Consider the following 21443-nt stretch of genomic DNA (forward strand, 5'->3'; position numbering starts at 1 on the left):
CAACGGGGTCTTTTTCTAAAAAACTTTTTATTTCTTCAGGAATATATTTTCTTAAAGCGCTCGTATCATAAATAAACTATACCCTAATATCTAATATTTTTATATATTTATTATAATTTTAGTTTTCACGTTGCAACACACGGGTATTTTTTCTAGTAGATTAAAAAATCTAGCCCTCGATTTTCATTTAAATAGGTGGGTCCTTTTTTCAAACTGTTAGATTAGATTGATTGAAGAATTTAGTGCCTTTGTGTCCTCTCTCTCTCTCTCACGTACGTACGTACGTCTCCCACTCCACACGTATGAACGTAGCACTCACCAATTTTCCTTTCCATTTACCCCTTTATTTTTTTTATTTGAGATACCCCTATCTATATCTATATATACCTAATTAAAAAATAGGTAAAGCTTCAGAAACGGAAAAAAAAAGAGAGAAAGCTAGCAAGCAGCCCAACCAAAGCAGCAGCAGGCCGGCCCAACAAAAAGCAAACGCAGCCTAGCAGTCAGCCCACATAGCAAAGCAGCAGCCCAGTACAGTACTGTGCGATACTGTAGCAACCAGGAAAAAGTTCACTTTAGATCCCTTAATTTATCATCGAATATGAAATCCATCCCTAAATCAAAATACCATGTATACCTCATCCTTTAACTTACAATACCGTCAATTTCAATTCCTCGGTAGTATCGTAGCTAGTTTTAACTGACGTGGCAAGTGAGCCCCACATGGGTCATATGTCAGTGCACAAATAATACCACCTTTTGCCTAGCTTGGGCAGCACTAGCTTAAATAGAAGGCTTGCCCGAGGCTACTACACCAAAAAAGGTTGGATCCACGTCTACCAGGAATCAGATAAAAATAAGGAGCAATTTTATTAATTTAAAAAATAAAAAATCACATGTATTTTTTTTAAAAAAAACATGTGATCACCAACAAAATGAATTATTTACTACAAAATAAATTATTTTTAGAAAATAGAAAACAATCACATGTCTTTTTTTTAAAAAAAAATGTAATCACCAACAAAATGAATCGTGTTTACATCCAATTTTTTTTCTATTCATTGTATGATTTCCGTCAAATTTTTTGAGTGAAAACTATTATGCGATTGGAGTGCAGTGAGGTTGATCTGATAGATAGCGAGAAACATTTCTTATACTATTGCTACTCTTTACAATATGTCAAAAAAAGATGGTTATCAATATCAAGTACCAAAAAATAACCATGCATTGCAACCAACTCATAATAATACATCACAAAAGTCAATACTTTTTGGGTTACAAACTTTAGTCTATAATACATAATTTTATTTTAAAGTGGTATTAATAGTTTTCCTATAATCATCCATGTCAATGGATTTAGATCAACAAATAATTATGTCATGTTAGCGTCTTACTTGCACCGGAAAGATTCGATTTGCTCCTACACACCCATTACTATTGTTCTTTTATGCTTCACCCAATGCAACGCATGGGCATTTTGCTAGTATAATATATGTATATTACCTTTATTTTTATGTTATTGAATTTTGAATATATTTTTTATCATTTGTCTGACTAAACATACGTAGTTATAACTTATTTTGTTGTGATTTTACATTGATGACTTAGGTTGGTTATGTTTTAGTGCAAAATACATTGCAATGGATGACGTTGACATGTAATAAATAATTCCATAATATCTTATTAAAAATAATTCGCATCATATTTATGGTTTCAAATATTACTTAAGAAATATAAAACACTAATTTTAATCTACGTATGTAAAAATGCAAACAATATAATTAGTCGTGTGATTTCTCAAGTAGATATGGCATAAATTTTAATTTGGGTGAGATTAAGATTCACAAATAGATTCCTACGAATGCTTCTAGGCCGCCACGTGTCCCACTAATAAATTAGAAAAAATCATAAAAATTTTAGGAAAAAATACAAACATCTATCTAAATATTTTCATTTAAATCGGTAGGTGTAACACCCTGAAAATTTTGGTTTTAAATTTGCAAAATTAAAATTCAGGTTAATCAAAAAAGTCTTTTCCAAAATCCGTCGTGCTGGATTTTATTGGATTTCACTTCCCATTTTCTATTGCGCTTAGACCACGAGGATGAAAATCTAGGGACAAAATTTATTTTAGATTCAAATATTATTTGTTAAAAGAACCATGATTATGGAAAATATTAATTAAGAAAATATTTGTAAATACCATTTGTCTTTCTAAAAACCCTTTTCTATGAATTAGAACCTATTTGTGGTATTTGTTTTATAAAGAAAAACTAGAGTAAATTTACTAGCAAAACGCTATTTATGAACTAAAATCTTAAAAGAGTTTATCTCAAAAATTCACGGAAAAGTCTAGTTTTCCTCCTTGGAAGGCCTAGCCCATCCCACATAATGGGATTGGTGTTAATTGTGTGCATTTATGCGTGCCCAAGATCTTGGTTAATCCATCCATACTTGTGAATCTCGACTCTTGTCGTATTTCCTCCGGATTCAAATTCCGTTGTTCGATCCTCCCCAATCGAACCCCTCCCAAACCGATTGTTCCAGTGTCTGGAATTACTCGAACCCAGTAGTTCTTCTAGAATCGCCTATGAGGGTAAAATCCCTTCTAGGTTCTCTCAACCCTCCTATACAATTGCTATACCCCCGTCCTTTCCTTGAACCGTTGGGATACCATAGTTAAATCGATCCACCTAACATATGTCTTGATCCACCTAAAGGATGTCCTCCCATGGACATCCTTCCTCGTCCCCTCTCCTTTCTGACAGTTTTGTCAAGCGCTTTGATGCTAAGCAAATCGAAGTCCCCAAAACCCCTTTATTTTGTTGCAATATCGTTTCTTTCCTCAAACTCGTTGAACACTAAGGATGAATCCAAACCCGCTTCGTCTTTTCGACTCGGCCTCCCTCGGATTCCCTTCTCCCCTTTTTCCCTCTACTCAAAACTCTCGAGTTTGGCCTTTAGCTTGAAACCTTAAAACCGTTTGACATATTTATCTGTCGTACATAAATTCAAATATCCACCGTTCTCTATTTCTACCTTTGAACCTCACCCCGTTGAATGGTGTTGTATTCAACAGTGTTGTATGCCATACACTGCTCCTAAACCTATCGTCTATAGCACCCCTACCTCTGAAACCCTACCGCAACCAATGGATTCGTATGCCAAGCGTCGTTTCGAGAAATCGTCGATATGGTCGTCTTTTCGTCCAAGCGGTCGCAAAGAAATCTTGAGTCGAATTCTTAGGTGGCTAAGGTAGTGTTTGGTTGCTGGGATGGGATGGGATGGGATGGGATGAACCCATTTTTAGGGGTGTTTGGTTCAGGGGTGAGTGGGATGGGTTGGTCCCTACAGAGGAATATTCCTCTCAGATCCGGGACCAATCGGTCCGGCCAAAACTGGCGGACGAACTCGTCCCACCTGGGACGAGCGACGGCGTGAAACCGCCGCTTTGCTCGCGCGCTCTTCCTCGGGAGACGGCGGCGGGCTCGGCGACGGCGGCGGTGGGCTCGGCAATGGCGGCGGTGGGGGGCTCGGCGACGGCGGCGGTAGATGGCTCGGGCGACGGTGGCGGCGGTGGGCTCGACGACGGCGGCGGCGGCGGGCTCGACGACAGCGGCGGCGGGGGGCTCGGTGGTGGCGGATCCATTGGTGGGGAGGGCGGCGGCGGCGGATCCGGTGGTGTGGAGGGCGGCGGCGGCGGATCCGGCGATGGGGAAGGTTGTGGCGACGGATCCGGAGGCGGGGAACTCGGCGGCGGGCCGACCGTGTGTGGTCGAGCTTCTCCGCCCGCCCGACCACGATGGTGGCCGTGCTCGCCCTCCTCTCCACCGGCCTCTCCCTGTCCCTCTCCCGCGCGGACCTCGCCGCCGTCGTCGTCGCTGAGCCGCGGCTGCTCTACGCGAAGGCCGACCGTGCGTCGTCGCGCTTCTCCGCCCGCCCGACCGCGATGGTGGTCGTGCTCGCCCTCCTCTCCACCGGCCTCTCCCTCTCCCTCTCCCGCGCGGACCTCGCCGCCGTCGTCGTCGCTGAGCCGCGGCTGCTCTACGCGAAGGCCGACCGTGCGTCGTCGCGCTTCTCCGCCCGCCCGACCGCGATGGTGGTCGTGCTCGCCCTCCTCTTCACCGGCCTCTCCCTCTCCCTCTCCCGCGCGGACCTCGCCGCCGTCGTCGTCGCCGAGCCGCGGCTGCTCTGTGCGAAGGCCGACACCATCGCTGCCAGCGCTCGGTTGGGTCATCCCGTCCGTCGTCGTCGCCGAGCCCACCGCCGCCGACGTCGCCCGAGCCCGCCGCCGCCGCTGTCGCCCGAGCCGTCTACCGCCGCCGTCGCCGAGCCCCCCGCAGCCGCTCATCGACGCCATCAAGGAGGCCGGCGGCGACCACGTCTGGAGGTGAGGGCAGAGGCGGCGTCGGCCATGGTTGTTGCAAACGGCGTTGTCGGTGGTTGTAAACGGCGCTCATCCCATCCCTCCCTCGTTCCTTGAACCAAACAAAAAACTGGGATCATCCTATTCTACAAACCAAACACCCGAATGGAATCATCCCAATCCTCAAATCAGGGATGGTTTCATCCTATCCCACCTAGTCCCAGAACCAAACACACGCTAAGTGGCCGAATCAAATCCGATCTTTCCAACCCAAATACCCAATTAAATAGTCCGAGTACAGAGCCAAATTAAGTGTCAAAATATACAGCTGAGAGTCCATATACACAGTCCAATTACAATTATACACTCCCATTACATGTTTGCAGTCCATCTACAAATTTCAATTACAATTGGAATGTACAAATTCTATTTCCTTTTTCCCTCTCCCTCAGCCCAGCTTTCTTCCCTCTGTCGGCCCAGCAGGAGGTCTGCTTCTCCTCCCTTTCCCTCAGCCAGGCAAAGCCAGCACGCACGCAAGGTGTTGGGTGAAATGCCTGCAAGCCATGCCATCCAACCAAGCCACAGCACGTGACCCTACCAACTCGAACGAATGTTGGTGTCGGCCTTCAAGTCGTGGGTCCAGCCACGACAACCTCTCTCCCCTCTGCACCCAAACATCCAGCTCACAGGAGCCCTCCCCAAAAATCGGCAACACAGTGAGAGGAAGCTCACACCGAATGCAAAGCCGAGTACACACCGAAAATGGGAGAGCAAGCGCAGCATGAAGCTTACCTTATACAGTACTCCTCCCTCTGTGGATGTCGACCTCGTCGCCATCCATCCCATCCGCCGCCGACACGTGCTCGGGGGAAGCCTTTGACCGACGGTCACAACGCCGCCTCCCCAAGCCGCTACTCCTCGTCCACACGCTCGTCCTTGTCCTCCACTGCTCATAGACGGGCGTCCACGCTGCACGCCACCACGCCGCCACTGTGCCCCACCGCGATCCTTCTCCTCGAAGCCATTGGCATCACAAGCAAAACCAACGCCAGGAGCGACTCTTCCTCCTTGTGCCGCTCTCTCCCCTCCGCCGCCAGCCACCTCTTTCCCCGCGCGAGCTCCGCCTCCACGGCCACGCCGGCCCGCGCGACGGCCTCCCCTTCCATCGCCGCCGCCGCCGCCGGCTGCCTCCCCAACCGGCGCCCGACCACCTCATGCCCGGCGCAACTCCCCCACTTCCCTCCTCTGACTGGCGCTGCCCCCGCAACTCATTGTATAGCAACGTTGGCGCTGCCCCCGCAACTCATTGTATAGCAACGTTTGTTAAAATATATAACAAGTAAATTTAATATAAAACATATGCACATTTGGTTGATTACATGGTTATATCTGAGCTATTGTCTCCTCATCACCTTCTTCCCCATCCACCCGACCTTCTCCCCCATCCACCCGACGCCCCCTGGCCGCCCTCAGATCGCCGCCCAGCCGGGAACGGCCGCGCCGACGCGGGCCGCTCCGAGCACCGCCCACGGCAGCCTTCTTTCCCCTGCCGCCGAGCTCCTCTCTCCCCACCTCGCCGGCCATCCTCCCTCGCCGCGCCGCCGTGCCGCCTCCTGCCGCGCCGCTCGGCCCGAGCCGCCGGCGCCCCAGCCTCCTCTTCCCCACCAACGCCGCTCCCTCTCTCCTCTCTCCTTTCCCCCACCGCCACCCTGTGCCAGGCCACCATCGCCGGCGCCTGTCTTCTCTCGGGCGCGCGTGAAGTGAAGGAGCCGAAGGCAAAGAAGAGAACGAGAGAGAGAGAGAGAGAACACAGGAAGAATCGGGAAGAGGGGAAGAAACCGGAAAGAGAAGAAAAGGATAAGAAAAGGAAAAAGGGAAGTGGCACCCACAGCGGGGCCCACTGTCTTGACTCATCTCGGTGGAACACTTTGACTCACCAAAAGTCTATATCACTACCCTCTTGCTCGCCTCCACTAAGAAGTTGGAATAAGTTCACTTTGAGTCTTTCTATTTGTCTATTTGTCGTCCAGTTTGATTTTCGTCCTTTAATTGCAAAACCGGTACGACAGATCCTTAAACTTACAAAACTGTTAAAATAAGGTCTCTTAGCAGTATTTGACCCCGGTTTTGGGTGAGTTGGTGCTAGGGGTGGAAACGAGCCGAGCCGAGCCAGGCTCGGCTCGGCTCGTGGAAGCTCGCGAAATGCCAGGCTCGGCTTGGCTCGGCTCGGTTCTCCAACCGAGCTGTACATTAGGCTCGGCTCGGCTCGTGGTCTGGCTCGAGCCGGCTCGAGCTGGCTCGTGAGCTTTGCAATAGCAGCAGTTGTATTGCCAGCAGCAGTTGTGTTGCTTTGCAATGACTTAGTTATTCAGATAATAACTCTCAAGTCCCTACAAAGATAATTAGGTATATTGTATGCAGCCAACATATAACAAATTGATGGGCTTTTTTGGTTTTCGGCCAGAAGTCTTTCTATTCAAACCGAGCCTACTAAGCTCGTGAGCTGCTCGCGAGCTGGCTCGGGCTCGGCTCGGTTCACAAACGAGCTAAAACCCAGGCTCGGGCTCGGCTCGTTCAGGATTCGAGCCGAGCCAAGCCAGGCGAGCCCGAGCCGAGCTTGAGCCGAGTTCACGAGCCCGAGCTATTTGTCCAGCCCTAGTTGGTGCCTATGTGGCTAGTTTAACTCGGTACGTGGCATTGACGTAGCGCTTACGTGGTAATTCGATCCGAAAAATAATAAAACCTATGAGACCCACATTGTCAGTTTTACACAACAATAATAAAAAAAAATGGTGGGGCCCACGTAGACCCCACCTGTCATCCTCATTACCCTTCTCTCTCATCCTCTCTCTCCCTCTCTCTAGCCGGAGTGGCGGGGAGGAGTGGCGGCGGCCGGAGTGGGGCTGGGAGGAGCGGGTCGGGCACCCGACGAGGAGGCCAAAGAACAGGCGGTGCGCGGCCAGGGCGACGGAGGCGGCCGCCGCGGCGCCGCACGCCACGACGAGGCACTCCTGAGATATCTTCCTGATGGCCCTCACCACCTTTAGCTTCCTTGCCACCTTCCTGTGGCTCGACTTGATGCCGCGAAGAATGGACGAGTACATGTCGTGGACCCGCCGGAAGCTGCTCCGCGTCGCTGAACGGGTTGCTCCGCACGACGGCGGCGGCGCCGCCGTCGTCGCTACGGCGCCATCGGTGGCGGCGACGCTGTCGGAGATGGTGGCGAGGAAGCAGCCCATGGATATGTAGTTGCTCTGTGCGTTCTTGATGTTCGTCAGGAATTGCCTGCAGATCTCAGACGCCTCGTCGCTGAAGTTGAAGTAGCCTACCATCGCCAGCTCGATCTCTGACGACGTCCTCCGGTGCATCATCCGCTGCAATTCCGCGGGGACGACGCCTCTGGTGCAGCGTGCTGATGCACTCCTCCTCAATGCTCATGGATTCCATGGCTGTGTTCCAATACAAACCAGAATTTCTCTGCATTATTGATGGCAAAATGAACTGAGTAACGGACACACAAGAACAGATAAACAGATGACGAAAAGCTCAATGTTCTATCTCTTTTTTTCTTCTCTCTACTGATCTCACCATGGTGTGATGGGCACATGAATTGTCCCCATTCCAAAACTCAATTTCTTCGAGTTTCTTGATCTTTTGGGACAAGCACTGTTTGCTTTCTTGGAGTTCCTTGATCTTTTTGACAAGCCCATCCTAGGATAAGTCCATTATACCTCCTCCCGTCCAGAGGATACCCTTGAGAATATTTCTCCCAAAATTAAAGGAAGCCTCTTCCAAATTTTGGGTATCCTTTTTCCTCGGTATATATAAATCCATATGAACTTCAGAAATTCATATCTTGCGAACTCCGATTGGCTCCGTTCAACTTCCGTGATTCTCCTAAAATTGAGATCCATCCAATGGCACTACGGGTCTAGGATGATTGTTACTTTATTTGGAGGATTTTGTATGGTTTTCTTGTATTGATCGCATATTAATTAAATATTCGAATAGTCGTGCTCATGGATATTGAGCGCCGGGACTTGTACTACTCTTGGCTAGCCTCATAGATTGTAATCTTGCTTAGATTAGGAATTGAGGTGTGACCTTGCCCGATGGGCGGGAAGGTCATTATGATGTTGGGAATGTGGAAAACTGAATGGGAGGGTAAACCGGACCAAGCGAGGCTTGGGGAAGATGGATGAACCCTCGCGGATTAATGACAACTTCAACTTAACGTTGTTTTTCAGTTAAAACTGCTAGGTCATAGGTTTGTGAAATGAATTATGAAAACTAGCTTTATGCAAAGAAACCAAGCCATCCTTTAACCCCTGTGTGCACTAAAGGCATATGTAGTGGCGGCTTGCTGAGTACGGTTGTTACTCACCCTTGCTTAACTAAATCTTTTAGATAGGAATTGGAGTTGACCATACATGCACTATGCTGATGAAGAGATGTCGAAGACGGTGGAGTCAGACCTAGGTTCACCAGTCGATGCCTGTGGAGTATATTAGACCACCGCTGCTTCGCTTCCTCTATCTCATCTATTTGTTTTGGTACTTTGTAACGTACATGATCATGCTCGGTCTATTTGGATCCTGTTTTGGCTACCTTGTATTATTAATTTATAAATTAACCTGTGTAACGATGTCAGCCTGTGATATTCAACTGTGCCATGTGTGTACTATCTACGGATTCAGAGAATGGTAATGTAAAACACATGGGGTTTTCGGTGTACAAAACCGAAGGCCCATGGTAGGCCTATTATTTTTAACCATTAGATCAAATTTAAAAAAGAACAAATAATTTCTGCCTCTACCTCCCTCTCTGTAGGTGACAGGTTAGATCAAACTTAAAAAAGACATGTGCATGATGTCTCCTCGGGTACGTATATACGTACTCTCCGTCCATTACACTGGTGGAGAAACCATCTTTCGTCGGTCGGCCGATTTCCACAATAGTCCCGGATGCAATAAAAACCGGGGCTAAAGATGATCTTTAGTCCCGGTTCAAAAGGGTAACGGGCATATTTGATCTTTAGTTCCGGTTTGTGTTACCAACCGGGACTAAAGATCATCTTTAGTCCCGGTTCGAATGCTGTCAGGGCCTGTCAGGCCCCCCCGGGATCTTTAGTCCCGGTTGGTAACACCAACCGGGACTAAAGATCGTAACTTTAGTCCCGGTTGGTATTACCAACCGGGACTAAAGATCCCGGTGATCTTTAGCCCCGGTTGGTGCTACCAACCAGGACTAAAGTCCCACCCCTATATATATGTCTTTTTCCTCCTCCAGCTGCCCGAGCAAGCTTCAAAATTTCTTCAAAAAAGAGGGGAGGTCATGCCAAAATTTCTATTGAATTTATTTTGGTGATTACATACAAATCGGAGGTGCCTAAAAGGTTTGCAACTTCATCCTCCAATGTTTTTTTTGTCATACTATATTTGCACCTATGTTTTGCACACTTTTTTTGTCTCCAAAATTTAGTTGTAAGTTGATGAGAGAGAAAATGTGTGTGGGGAAGAAAGAATATATAGAAATTTAGTTCATTTGCTAAACAAGGTTTTATAAAATAGTTGAGAAGGAAAACTCTAGTGAAAGTTAATCTTAAATAATAGAAAACAAACTAAAATGAAAATTAAAAGAAGTAAAACACATTAAAATTAGTTTAAAACTTTACAAATAGTTTTTAAGAATTATTTGGTGTAATATTTTATGATTTTTGTATGAATAAAGATATCTTATAATTATTGTATGACTGTCATTATTGTAAGAATAATTATTTGTGTACGGTTTTTTTGACTTATGTAGATGGATCGGCAATGGATGTACGCTGACCGGCGGTCCAAAGAGTTTATTGACGGCGTACACTATTTTTTGAGAGTGGCCGAAGCTAACAGGCAAAGGGGTTTTATTTGTTGTCCATGCAATAAGTGTAAGAATCAGAAGGAGTATTCTGCATTCAGGACTATTCATTTCCACTTGTTTGAGTCGGGGTTCATGCCAAGCTATAATTGTTGGACATCCCACGGAGAGCAAGGTGTTGAAATGGAAGAAGATGAAGTGGAAGACGACAATATTCCGGACTTTGCTCAGTATGTTGGATTTGAAGGAAATCAAACGGGCGAGGAGGAAATAGCTGCTGATGGTAACGACGTTGCGGATGATCTTGGTCAGATATTGCAGGACGCCAGGGAGGACTGCGAAAGTGAAAAGGAGGCCCATAAATTGGACAAGATGTTGGAGGACCACAGAACTTCGTTGTACCCAGGTTGCGAGCAGGGGCACAAAAAGTTGGATACCACTCTGGAGTTGTTGCAATGGAAGGCAAAAAATGGGGTTAGTGACAAGGCATTTGGCGATTTATTGAAACTCGTCAAGAACATTCTTCCGGGGGAAACAAATTGCCCGAGACAACGTACGAGGCTAAGAAGATAGTCTGCCCGTTAGGACTGGAAGTTCATAAGATTCACGCATGTCCGAACGATTGTATCCTATATCGCGGTGAGGAGTATGAGAACCTAGAAGCATGCCCTGTTTGCAAAGCACTACGATACAAGATTAGACAGGACGATCCAGGAGAAGTTGACGGGCAGCTAACAAAGAAGAGAATTCCTGCTAAGGTGATGTGGTATTTCCCTATAATACCACGGCTAAGGCGTTTGTTCAGGAACAAGGGGAATGCTAGAATGTTGCGATGGCACGCTGAAGAGCGTCAACAGGACGGGATGCTGAGACACCCCGCCGATGGTTCGCAGTGGCGAAACATCGACAGAAAATTTAAAGAATTTGGAAAGGACGCACGAAACATACGGTTTGGTTTGAGTACGGATGGCATGAATCCTTTTGGAGAGATGAGCAGCGGCCATAGCACTTGGCCCGTTACGATGTGTATCTACAACCTCCCCCCTGGCTATGCATGAAGAGGAAGTACATAATGATGCAGATTATTATTCAAGGCCCCAAGCAACCTGGTAACGACATCGACGTGTACCTAAGACCACTGGTCGAAGATCTTAAACAGTTGTGGAAGAAGGAAGGTGTCCCCGTGTGGGACGAGGACAAACAGGAGGAGTTTAACCTACGAGCGCTGCTGTTCGTAACCATCAACGATTGGCCTGCACTTAGCAACCTATCCGGACAGTCCAACAAGGGGTACAAGGTTTGCACTCACTGTATGGATGAAACAGAAAGTACGTATCTTAAGCACTGTAGGAAGGTTGTATACATGGGTCATCATCGATTCCTTGCAGCAAACCACCCGGTACGGAAGAAAGGCAAGCACTTCGAACATAAGGCCGACCACCGTACGAAGCCTAAACATCACAGCGGGAAAACAGTGTTTGCTATGGTTAAAGATCTTAAAGTAGTGTTCGGAAAGGGGCCTGGAAGCCAGCATATAGAGAGCGAAGATGGTCACGCGGCGATGTGGAAAAAGAACTCTATATTTTGGGAGTTACCATATTGGGAATTCTTGGACGTACGCCACGCAATCGACGTGATGCACCTCACTAAGAACCTTTGCGTAAACCTTCTTGGCTTCCTAGGTGTATACGGAAAGTCGAAAGATACACTGGAAGCACGTAATGATCTGAAGCATATGGAATAACGCGGCGACCTTCACCCGGAACCAAAGGAGAAAGGAAGCCATTACTTGAGTCCAGCCAGCTACACTCTTAGCAAGGCAGAGAAGGAAAGTATGTTTGAATGCTTGGAGAGCATAAAGGTACCGTCTGGATACTCCACGAATATCAAGCGAATAATAAGCACGAAGGAGAAGAAGTTCACAAACCTAAAGTCTCATGACTGTCACGTGTTGATGACACAACTGCTACCAGTTGTAATAAGGGGTATCCTTCCAGACAATGTCCGGGCAACAATAACAAAGCTATGTGCATTCATGAACGCAATTTCGCAGAAGGTCATCGATCCGGATAGATTAGAAGCCCTTCAGAATGAAGTGGTGCAATGTCTCGTCAGTTTTGAGTTGATATTTCCACCTTCATTTTTCAATATAATGACGCATCTGCTTTGTCACCTTGTGAAAGAGATCCGTATTCTCGGGACTATGTACCTACACAACATGTTTCCTTTCGAGAGGTACATGGGCGTTCTGAAGAAGTATGTTCGTAACCATGCTCGTCCAGAGGCAAGCATCGCCAAGGGTTTTGGAACAGAGGAGGTCATCGAATTTTGCGTAGAATTTATCGAAGACCTTCGCCCAATTGGGGTACCTGAATCACGCCATGAAGGGAGACTACGGGGAAAGGGAACTCTCGGAAGGAAAGCAATAACGACGGTAGACAACAATTTATTCCGTAAAGCCCATTTCACTGTTCTGCAACACTCTTCATTGGTAGCTCCTTACATCGAGGAGCACTTGGCTCTAGTTCGCGCCAGGAACATCGGTAAGTCCGATGCATGGATTACACGGCATCACATTGATGCTTTCCCCGCGTGGCTACGACAACATCTCATGGGTAACGAGTCGATCAACCAACAACTTGCCTTCCTGGCGAGGGGACCGTCTGGGTCGATCGCGACATTCCAGGGATATGAGATCAATGGGTACACATTCTACACGAGAGCCCAAGACATGAAGAGCACGAACCAAAACAGCGCTGTTCGTGTCGATGCCATGGGACACGATGGAACAACTGCCACGTATTACGGTGCCATCGAGGACATATGGGAACTTGACTATGGTCCTCTCAAGGTTCCTCTGTTCCGGTGCCAATGGGTTAGGTTGACTGGTGGAGGCGTAATGATTGATGACAGTGGGATGACAACTGTTGACCTTAACAAGGTTTGGATACTCGAACGAACCTTTTGTCCTTGCCAATGATGTAACGCAAGTCTTTTTCGTGAAGGACATGTCTAGCAAAGGAAAGAAGGGCAGAGGGCCTGATGAGCCTAAGCGTCAAGTGGTTCTCCCAGGCAAAAGAAAAATCGTCGGAGTTGAGGACAAGACTGACGAGGATTACGATCAGTTGGATGGGCAACCCCCTTTCACGGTGACGATTGACCCTAGCATCCTCCTATCAAATGAAGACACCCCTTACTCACGCAGCGATCACAAGGAGGGAACAATAGTGAGGAGAAAGTACGTGCCGTAATTATTGTGTACACGATGTAAACTATTTTGGATGTATTGATTATCCATATAAATCAATTGATGTATGGCATATGTTAATTACGCACGATTATTAGAGGTTTCAACAAGTTTAAATCATGTATATGCTAGTTATATCTGATACTTACAATTTTTAAAAGTTTTAAATCACACAGGTGGCAATTTCATATGTATGTTAATTAGAGTTTTTAATATTTAATTTACTAGCATTCATATGCTAATTATAATTGACTAGATGATTTTTAAAAGTTTTAAATCACGCAAGTGGCAATTTCATATGTTAATTAGAGTTTTTAACATTTAATTTACTATCATTCATATGCTAATTATAATTGACTGGAGAATTTTTAAAAGTATTAAATTTAATATATTTTTAAAACTATCATTCATATATTAGAGTTTTTCACAATTTAATTTACTATCTTTCATATGCTACTTATATATGACTATTCGAATTTTTAAAAGGTTTAAATCATGCATGTGGCATTTACATATGTTAATTAGAGTTTTTAGCATTTAATTTAATATAATTCCTACGCTAAGTACATATGATGATTACAATTTTTATTAATTTTAAATCATGCAGTATGTACATACATATCTTAATTAGAGTTTTTACCAATATAATAATATCATTCATATATATGCTAAGTATATATGATTATTGGAATTTTTATTAATTATATTTGCTTATTACGATTTATCTACTTAATTTATCACAGACAAAAATAATTTTTCGAAGTAATTGTCATTAATCTTTGTACTTTAAATAATGTTAATGCATTAACTTCTATTTTATAAACACATATGTAAGCGAAAATCATATGCAGTGCTATAATCTTTAGTCCCGGTTCTTAACCCTAACCGGGTTTAAAAAGAATTTCGAAATAGCGGGAAAAGATATTTACTCCCGGTTGTTGAGAACAACCGGGACTAAAGATATCTTTAGTCCCGGGACTAAAGATATCTTTAGTCCCGGTTGTTCTCAACAACCGGGAGTAAAGATCCGGGGGTATATATATTCCCGGTGCGCCCTCGTCTTCTTCACCAACACTTAGACGTTTTCGGCCGATCGATCTCTCTCGGCCTCTCTCCTTCGCCGCCACTGCCTAGGGCAAATCCCCGCGCCGACGCCGCCGTATCTCGCCGTCGTCTCGAGCTCGTCGTCCTCGCCGCCGCCTCCGCCTCCTCCGCTGCCGCCGCATCTCTGGGGTGAGAGCCGCCGCCGCCAGATCTCCCTTCATGCATCTCGATCTCTCCGATCTCGATCTCTCTCCATCGCGCCGCCCGCCACGAGACGCCGCGCCACGACGACGACGCGCCGCGACGACGACGCGCAACACCGCCGCCTTCGCTGCCGCGCAACGCCGCCGCCGCATGCCAACGCCACGCCGCCGCCGCCGTCGCCACGCCGCCGCCGCCTTCGCCGCCGCGCGCGCAATGCCGCCGCCGCCACGCCACGCCGCCGCCGCCACGGCCCCGCAACGCCACGCCGCCGCCGCCGTCGCCACGCCGCCGCCGCCGCCGCCACGCCGCCGCGCCAACCGCCACCCCGATGCCGCCACACCGCCGTTAACGAACGAGAACGAGAACGATCGAACGACCGAGAGCGAGAACGAACACGTCAACGTACGTTGCCGGGAGAACGTGAACGAGAACGAGAACGATCGAACGAACGAGAGCGAGAACGAGAACGATCGAACGAAGACAAGCGAGAACGAGGGAACGAACGTGAATGAGAACAAGCGAACGAACGTGAATGAGAACGAGCGAACGAACGAGGACGAACGTTAACGTGAAATGCAATATATATATATATATATATATATATATATATATATATATATATATATATATATATATATATATATATATATATATATGTTACTTCGCATTTATCCTAATACATCTTTTTGTATCTTGCAGAAAAGACGTGTTGTCGGAGTCGTCCGTCAAGCCTGAGTGGAAGAGCTAGCCCTAGAAGGAATTGGAGCAGGCAAGTGACGTAATAATATAAATGATTGTTATATTTGTAATGCAATTAATTAAGATTATTAGACCTGTAATTAGACTTATCATATAAGATTGTGTAGTGTTCTAATATTATTTGAGTTTTAATATAAGATTATTTTATTGCAAATTAGACTTAGTATGACATTATTGACTACGGAATTGGTGCGACTCCTAGCAATTGACTATTGTAGTCTTAATTAGACTTAGCATATACGCACGAAACACTTAGCATACATGACTATTTTAGTCTTAGCATGTAATATTATTTGAGTTTTAATATAAGATTACTTTATTTGTAATTAGACTTAGTATGTAATTATTGACTACGGAATTGGTGCGACAAGTAGCAATTGACTATTGTAGTCTTAATTAGACTTAGCATATACGCACGAAACACTTAGCATATACATGACTATTTTAGTCTTAGCATGTAATATTATTTGAGTTTTAATATAAGATTATTTTATTTGTAATTAGACTTAGTATATAATTATTTACTAGCTAGGGTTGTATAATATACGTCACCTAGACTTAGCTTATATCACGATTTGTAATTAGACTTAGCACGTAAGGTTGTGTAGGGTTCTAATGTACGACATTTACACTTAGCATACATGACTTAGATTGTTAAAACATAAATGTCTCGTGACTTAGCAGATGTTTCTTGTATCAACAGATGGCTGACCGCGATGAGGAACATATATTGTACGATACAATCGCGGAGGGAAGCAGCCAGTACTGGAATGAAGAAGAGGGGAACGAGGATCCAAACCAGTACTTGAACGAGGAAGGGAACGTGGAGAGGGATGCGGAGGGGAACCAGCAGGGGCACGTGGAAAGGGATGTGGAGGGGAACCAGGAGGAGGAGGCTAGTGGTAGTCAACCCTCCGTTGGACAGAAGAGGGCACGCGGGCAACGAGGTGCAGCGAAGAAGCTTGAGGGTCGGCACATCATAACGGAAGTGGAAGAAGATGGACGTCTTACTGCCCCGGCCGAAGCCGCCAAGAACTATGTACGTCACAGCGGTTAGGTTGTGCGGGATAACGTGCCTGTCAGTACGGTGTACTGGCGAAGAACAAGGGCACGCGGAGATCATGAGAGCTTTGTCCCAGATTCGGAGAAAGAGATGCTGTGGACCACAATGCTCGAGACATTCACCCTTCCTGCGGGTACAGAGGACAAAGTGAAAAGGTGGACTCTGAAGAAAATGGCAGAACAGTTTCAGAGGTTCAAGGGAGATATGTACCAGAAGTATATACTGAAGGGGCAGACACCGAACTTCGACACATTCCCAAAGCTAAGGGATCACTGGGACGAGTTCGTTGCATATAAGACAGGTGAACAAGGGCAGGCGATGATGGAAAGAAACAAAGAAAATGCCGCCAAGAAGAAGTACCATCACCACTTGGGGTCAGGAGGCTATAGCGTCGCGATGCCGAAGTGGGAGCAGATGGAGGCTAGCTTGATTGAGAGGGGTATCGAACCGGCAACAGCCAATTGGCCGGAACGGTCGAAGTTCTGGTACTATGCTCACGGTGGAACGCTCAACCCAGCTGATGGCTCACTGGTCTTCGGCGATCAGATACGAGAGGCTGCGCGACGACTAACAGATGCAGTGGAAGCCTCCTCTCAGGGCACGTTCCAACCAGACAGAGATAGGGACGAGCTGACACTCGCCCTGCAGACTCCAGAGCATCCAGGACGAACACGAGGGAAAGGGGTGATTCCTTGGAAGATTGGTTTCAAGGAGGACATCCACACGTACAGGAGTCGGATGAGGAGCAAGAGAAATACCGAGGCGAAGATTGCAGACCTAGTGTTCCGGGTATCAAGCTACGAACTCAACATGCAAGAGGAGGTGGCAAGGAAGGTTGATGAACGCATGGCCGCACATCGGTCCCATGATCCCCAGCCGACCATTCCTCCTGCAATGGTGAGCCCGTCAGGAAACCGTAGCAGCTGCGCCTCAACGGGGCAGGTAGGATCACAGAGCATGGACGCCATGCAAACACAGGACGAATCGACCTGTCCCGTTGATGACATCACTCAGCGGACACCATGTGAGCTGCATATTCCTTTCAAGAACTTATCAATAAAGGTAAGATTTAGCCATTCCGCTAGTTGCTGCTTATATATGTTGATTACTAATAAATAATCTCTCACAACATGAAGGTGGCATCGGGCATGGCCATCCCAACGGACCCTTCAGGTACTTACCACTGCAGGCCGATTCCAGCAGGATACTCGAAGGTCGAAGTTGAGTTGGTCGAAGGCGCGTACGAGGACCTCGAGCTGGATTACCCTGGAGGAGACGGTGAGACGCATCTACGAGACACATACCATGCCATTATTCTATGGCGCAGGCGGTACATCATCCTCCCTGGGCGACAAGCGGCGTCTCATGCACCATCTCCTCCGGCTCCGCCATCTCCTCCTCAGGATCCTGCACCGTCTCCTCCTCATGCTCCGCCAGCACCGTCTCCACCTCAGGCTCCAGCATCGACTCCTCCTCAGGATCCTGCACCGACTCCTCCTCGTGCTCCTACACCTACTCCCCCGCAAGCTCCTCTTCCGGCACCTTCAAAGTCAAGGGCCCCCCCAGCTCCACCGCCTGCCCACACAAGGGCAACGAAGAAGGCGAAAGTTGACGCCGCCAAGAACAAGGACCCGGGGTACGATTGCACGCAAGAGGAGCTTGACGCTTACGTTGCATCAGAAGTCAAGAGACAATTCAAGCCTCGAAGTCCAGAAAAGAAGATTCCTATAGACCCTAGTGTCAGGAACTTCTTCAGGGGTATGTCTGCATCTGTCAAGGAGGCCATCAAGCTATCGGACTATGAGCGAACGCTGAAGAAAGCATCTTCTGGAAAGTCAAAACCAGTCCCTCAGCTTGGAGAGCAACCAAACCAGGAGATCGAGCCGTTGGTGACCGGTAAAGAAATGACGATAGAACAATTTATTACTGACACCGGTCTAACTACGAATCAATTGCTAGGAGTCGCACCAATCGAAAAGGCGGAAGTGAAATACAAGTACGAACTCGGTAAACCGCTTGTCAAGCCTGAGCTGCTGCAGTCCCTACCCACACAAATGTACAAGTTCCATCAGTTGTACATGGAGATGAACGCCACCGGTAGAGAGATGATCGGAGCGAGGATCAGGGACACAGACTTCTTGCAAGGAGATGACATTCTCTGGATCAATTTCAGGGGAATCTACGAACTATACCAGCTGGACGCCCTCGACGTCTCTATTATGAGTTGCTGGATTTTGTAAGTATATCGTTCAGTTAGATTTCTTACTATACGTCTCCTTTAATTAATTAGGTCCTTGTATATAAGTAGACTATAGAAAATAATATACTCCCTTTTATCGTTGTAGAATGGAGATTCAAAGGGCCCGACGGCGGAGGGTTTTCGATACTGGATTCATCGACCCTCGGAAAGTAAACGTTGCAATGCTCGACCAATATCCACAAGAAACAGAGGACAATCTCGTCCATCTCCTGAAGGCGCAGCATTACAAGACGTTCATACTGTTGCCATACAACACAGAGTTAGTTTAATTTTACTGTCTTCCTACATACCAAATTTCATTCCCGTACGAACTTGCTAAGTGTTTCATATGTAATGCATCCCACGCACATTGCAGATTCCACTGGGTGCTTTTACTCTTCGACCTGGAGGCCTGCACCGTCAACGTATATGACTCAATGGATAAAAAAGAGTCTACGTTTGACAAGGTTTTCGAACTTATAGACAGGTACCGTCATAAGTTCCTTTGTTAATTAAGAAAATCTTGTTATGTTAATTGCTATTACGAATCATAGCTTTAAACTCCATGTAGGGCTTGGTATCGGTTCCGTCATTTGGTCCGCGGCAAATGGAGAGAAAGACTTAGGCGGAAGTTCAAATTTCCTGTGAGTACACATCCTCTACATTTATATTTCTCCGATTCAAATACATACAAGTGTATATTAATTAGATCTCTCGTTGTTTGTCATTTATTTGTAGTGCGCAAAGCAAAAGCAGGGAACTAACTTGTGCGGCTATTACGTGTGCGAGTATTGCCACTGCCTTGCAGACCAAATCGTCACCACAAGAGAGCTCGATGTACGTACAAATAAATTCAAAATTTCATTACGTAGCGATTTCTTGTTTAATTACTAATCAATTTCATACATTCATATAGTTTATTCGCATGAGGGATAACCTGACCACACACAAGGAATTTATCGCGGCGGTTCAAGAACAACTCATGGGATTCATCAACGAAGAAATCCTTGATCCCAAGGGTGAATTCTACTACGACGGAAACACAATTCACCGGTCCTTAGCTTCTGAGCTAGCAGCGAGTACTACCACGTCGAAATCGTAGCTAGCTAGGACATATAATGGATTGTAATTAATACATGACTACATATGTTTCTATATGCATGTGTACACATTTTCTATAATGTAAATATATTTTGGTCATATATATATCTATATACATATGCATTTGCATAACATATATATGTATAAATACATATATATTATGCATGTATATACATATAATATAATATAATATATATATATATATACATATATATATATATATATATGTATGCATATATATGTATTGAAACATATATATGCATGGTTTATATATATATATATATATATATATATATATATATATATATATATATATATATATATATATATATATATATATATATATATATATATATATATATATATATATATATATATATATAAACCATGCAGCAACAGGGCCATGCAAAAAAAAAAGGTCAGCTCGATCTTTAGTCCCGGTTGGTAACACCAACCGGGACTAAAGATGGCTCAGCCGGCCACGTGGCTGAGCCATCTTTAGTCCCGGTTGGTGTTACCAACCGGGACTAAAGATCGATCTTTACTCCCGGTTATTTCACCCGGGACTAAAGATAGCGATCTTTAGTCCCGGATTGGTACTCCCGGTTTGGAAACCGGGACTAAAGGAGGGTTACGAACCAGGACTACAAAGGGTTTCTCCACCAGTGTTACATGTGTAGAATTAGATAGTTCTACTGCCATAACTTTTAAGCAATATCTCCGTTTTCGAATTTATTGGAACTATTATTAAATTTATTATTAAACCAATAATATGGGATCAATATTACTCATATTATGATAAATACAAAAATACGTCACCTGGATAACACCTATTCTTTGCATGATAATCAAATACAACGAAACACTATAATATCAATATTACTGATAATATATGCTATATATGGAAATATGTCATTTGGACATAATACCTCCGTTTTTTAATACTCCGTCCATCCCAAAATAAGTGCTGCTTTGCACGGTTCATATCCAACGTTTGACCATTCGTCTTATTTGAATTTTTTTTATGATTAGTATTTTCAATGTTATTAGATGATAAAACATGAATAATACTTTATGTGTGACTATGATGAACGGTCAAACGTTGGAGACCCACGGCTGCACTTATTTTGGGACCGAGATAGTGTATGATACTGTTGACTTTTTTATAAATGTTTGACCATTCATTTTATTTAAATTTTTTTGTGTAAATATAAAAAATTGAAGTTATGCTTGAAGAAAATTTGACGATAAATTAAGTCATACAAAATAAATGATAATTAAATAAATTTTTAATAAGAAGAATGGTCAAACATATATCAAAAGGTCAACGGAGCGATATATTAAAAAAGGGAAAGAGTAGAACCCTATTCTTTGCATGCCAACCAAATATCAGTGGAACATTGTAAGAAATTGAAAATAAATTTATCATTGTAAACATTTACAAGTATAAATTAGATCGATGGTGTGGAAGGAAATAAAAAATTATAAATTCAACATGACATAAAATCATAGCTGCACACCATACTCCAACATTTTACATGTCATTCAAATTTCCATAAAA

At 45.2% G+C, this 21443-nt stretch overlaps 1 long non-coding RNA gene across 1 annotated transcript; it reads right to left on the reverse strand.

Annotated features, from left to right (window-relative positions):
• Window positions 1-4648: 4648 nt before the first annotated feature.
• Window positions 4649-6187, reverse strand: LOC136354624 (uncharacterized). The gene is made up of 2 exons (XR_010738181.1): window positions 5746-6187; window positions 4649-5656 (listed from the first exon to the last, which is right to left on the reverse strand). It is a non-coding gene; the product is annotated as an uncharacterized lncRNA (long non-coding RNA).
• Between the last annotated feature and the right edge of the window lie 15256 nt (window positions 6188-21443).

Source organism: Oryza sativa, chromosome 12 (assembly GCF_034140825.1).
Source record: "Oryza sativa Japonica Group chromosome 12, ASM3414082v1".
Classification (NCBI taxonomy): domain Eukaryota; kingdom Viridiplantae; phylum Streptophyta; class Magnoliopsida; order Poales; family Poaceae; genus Oryza; species Oryza sativa.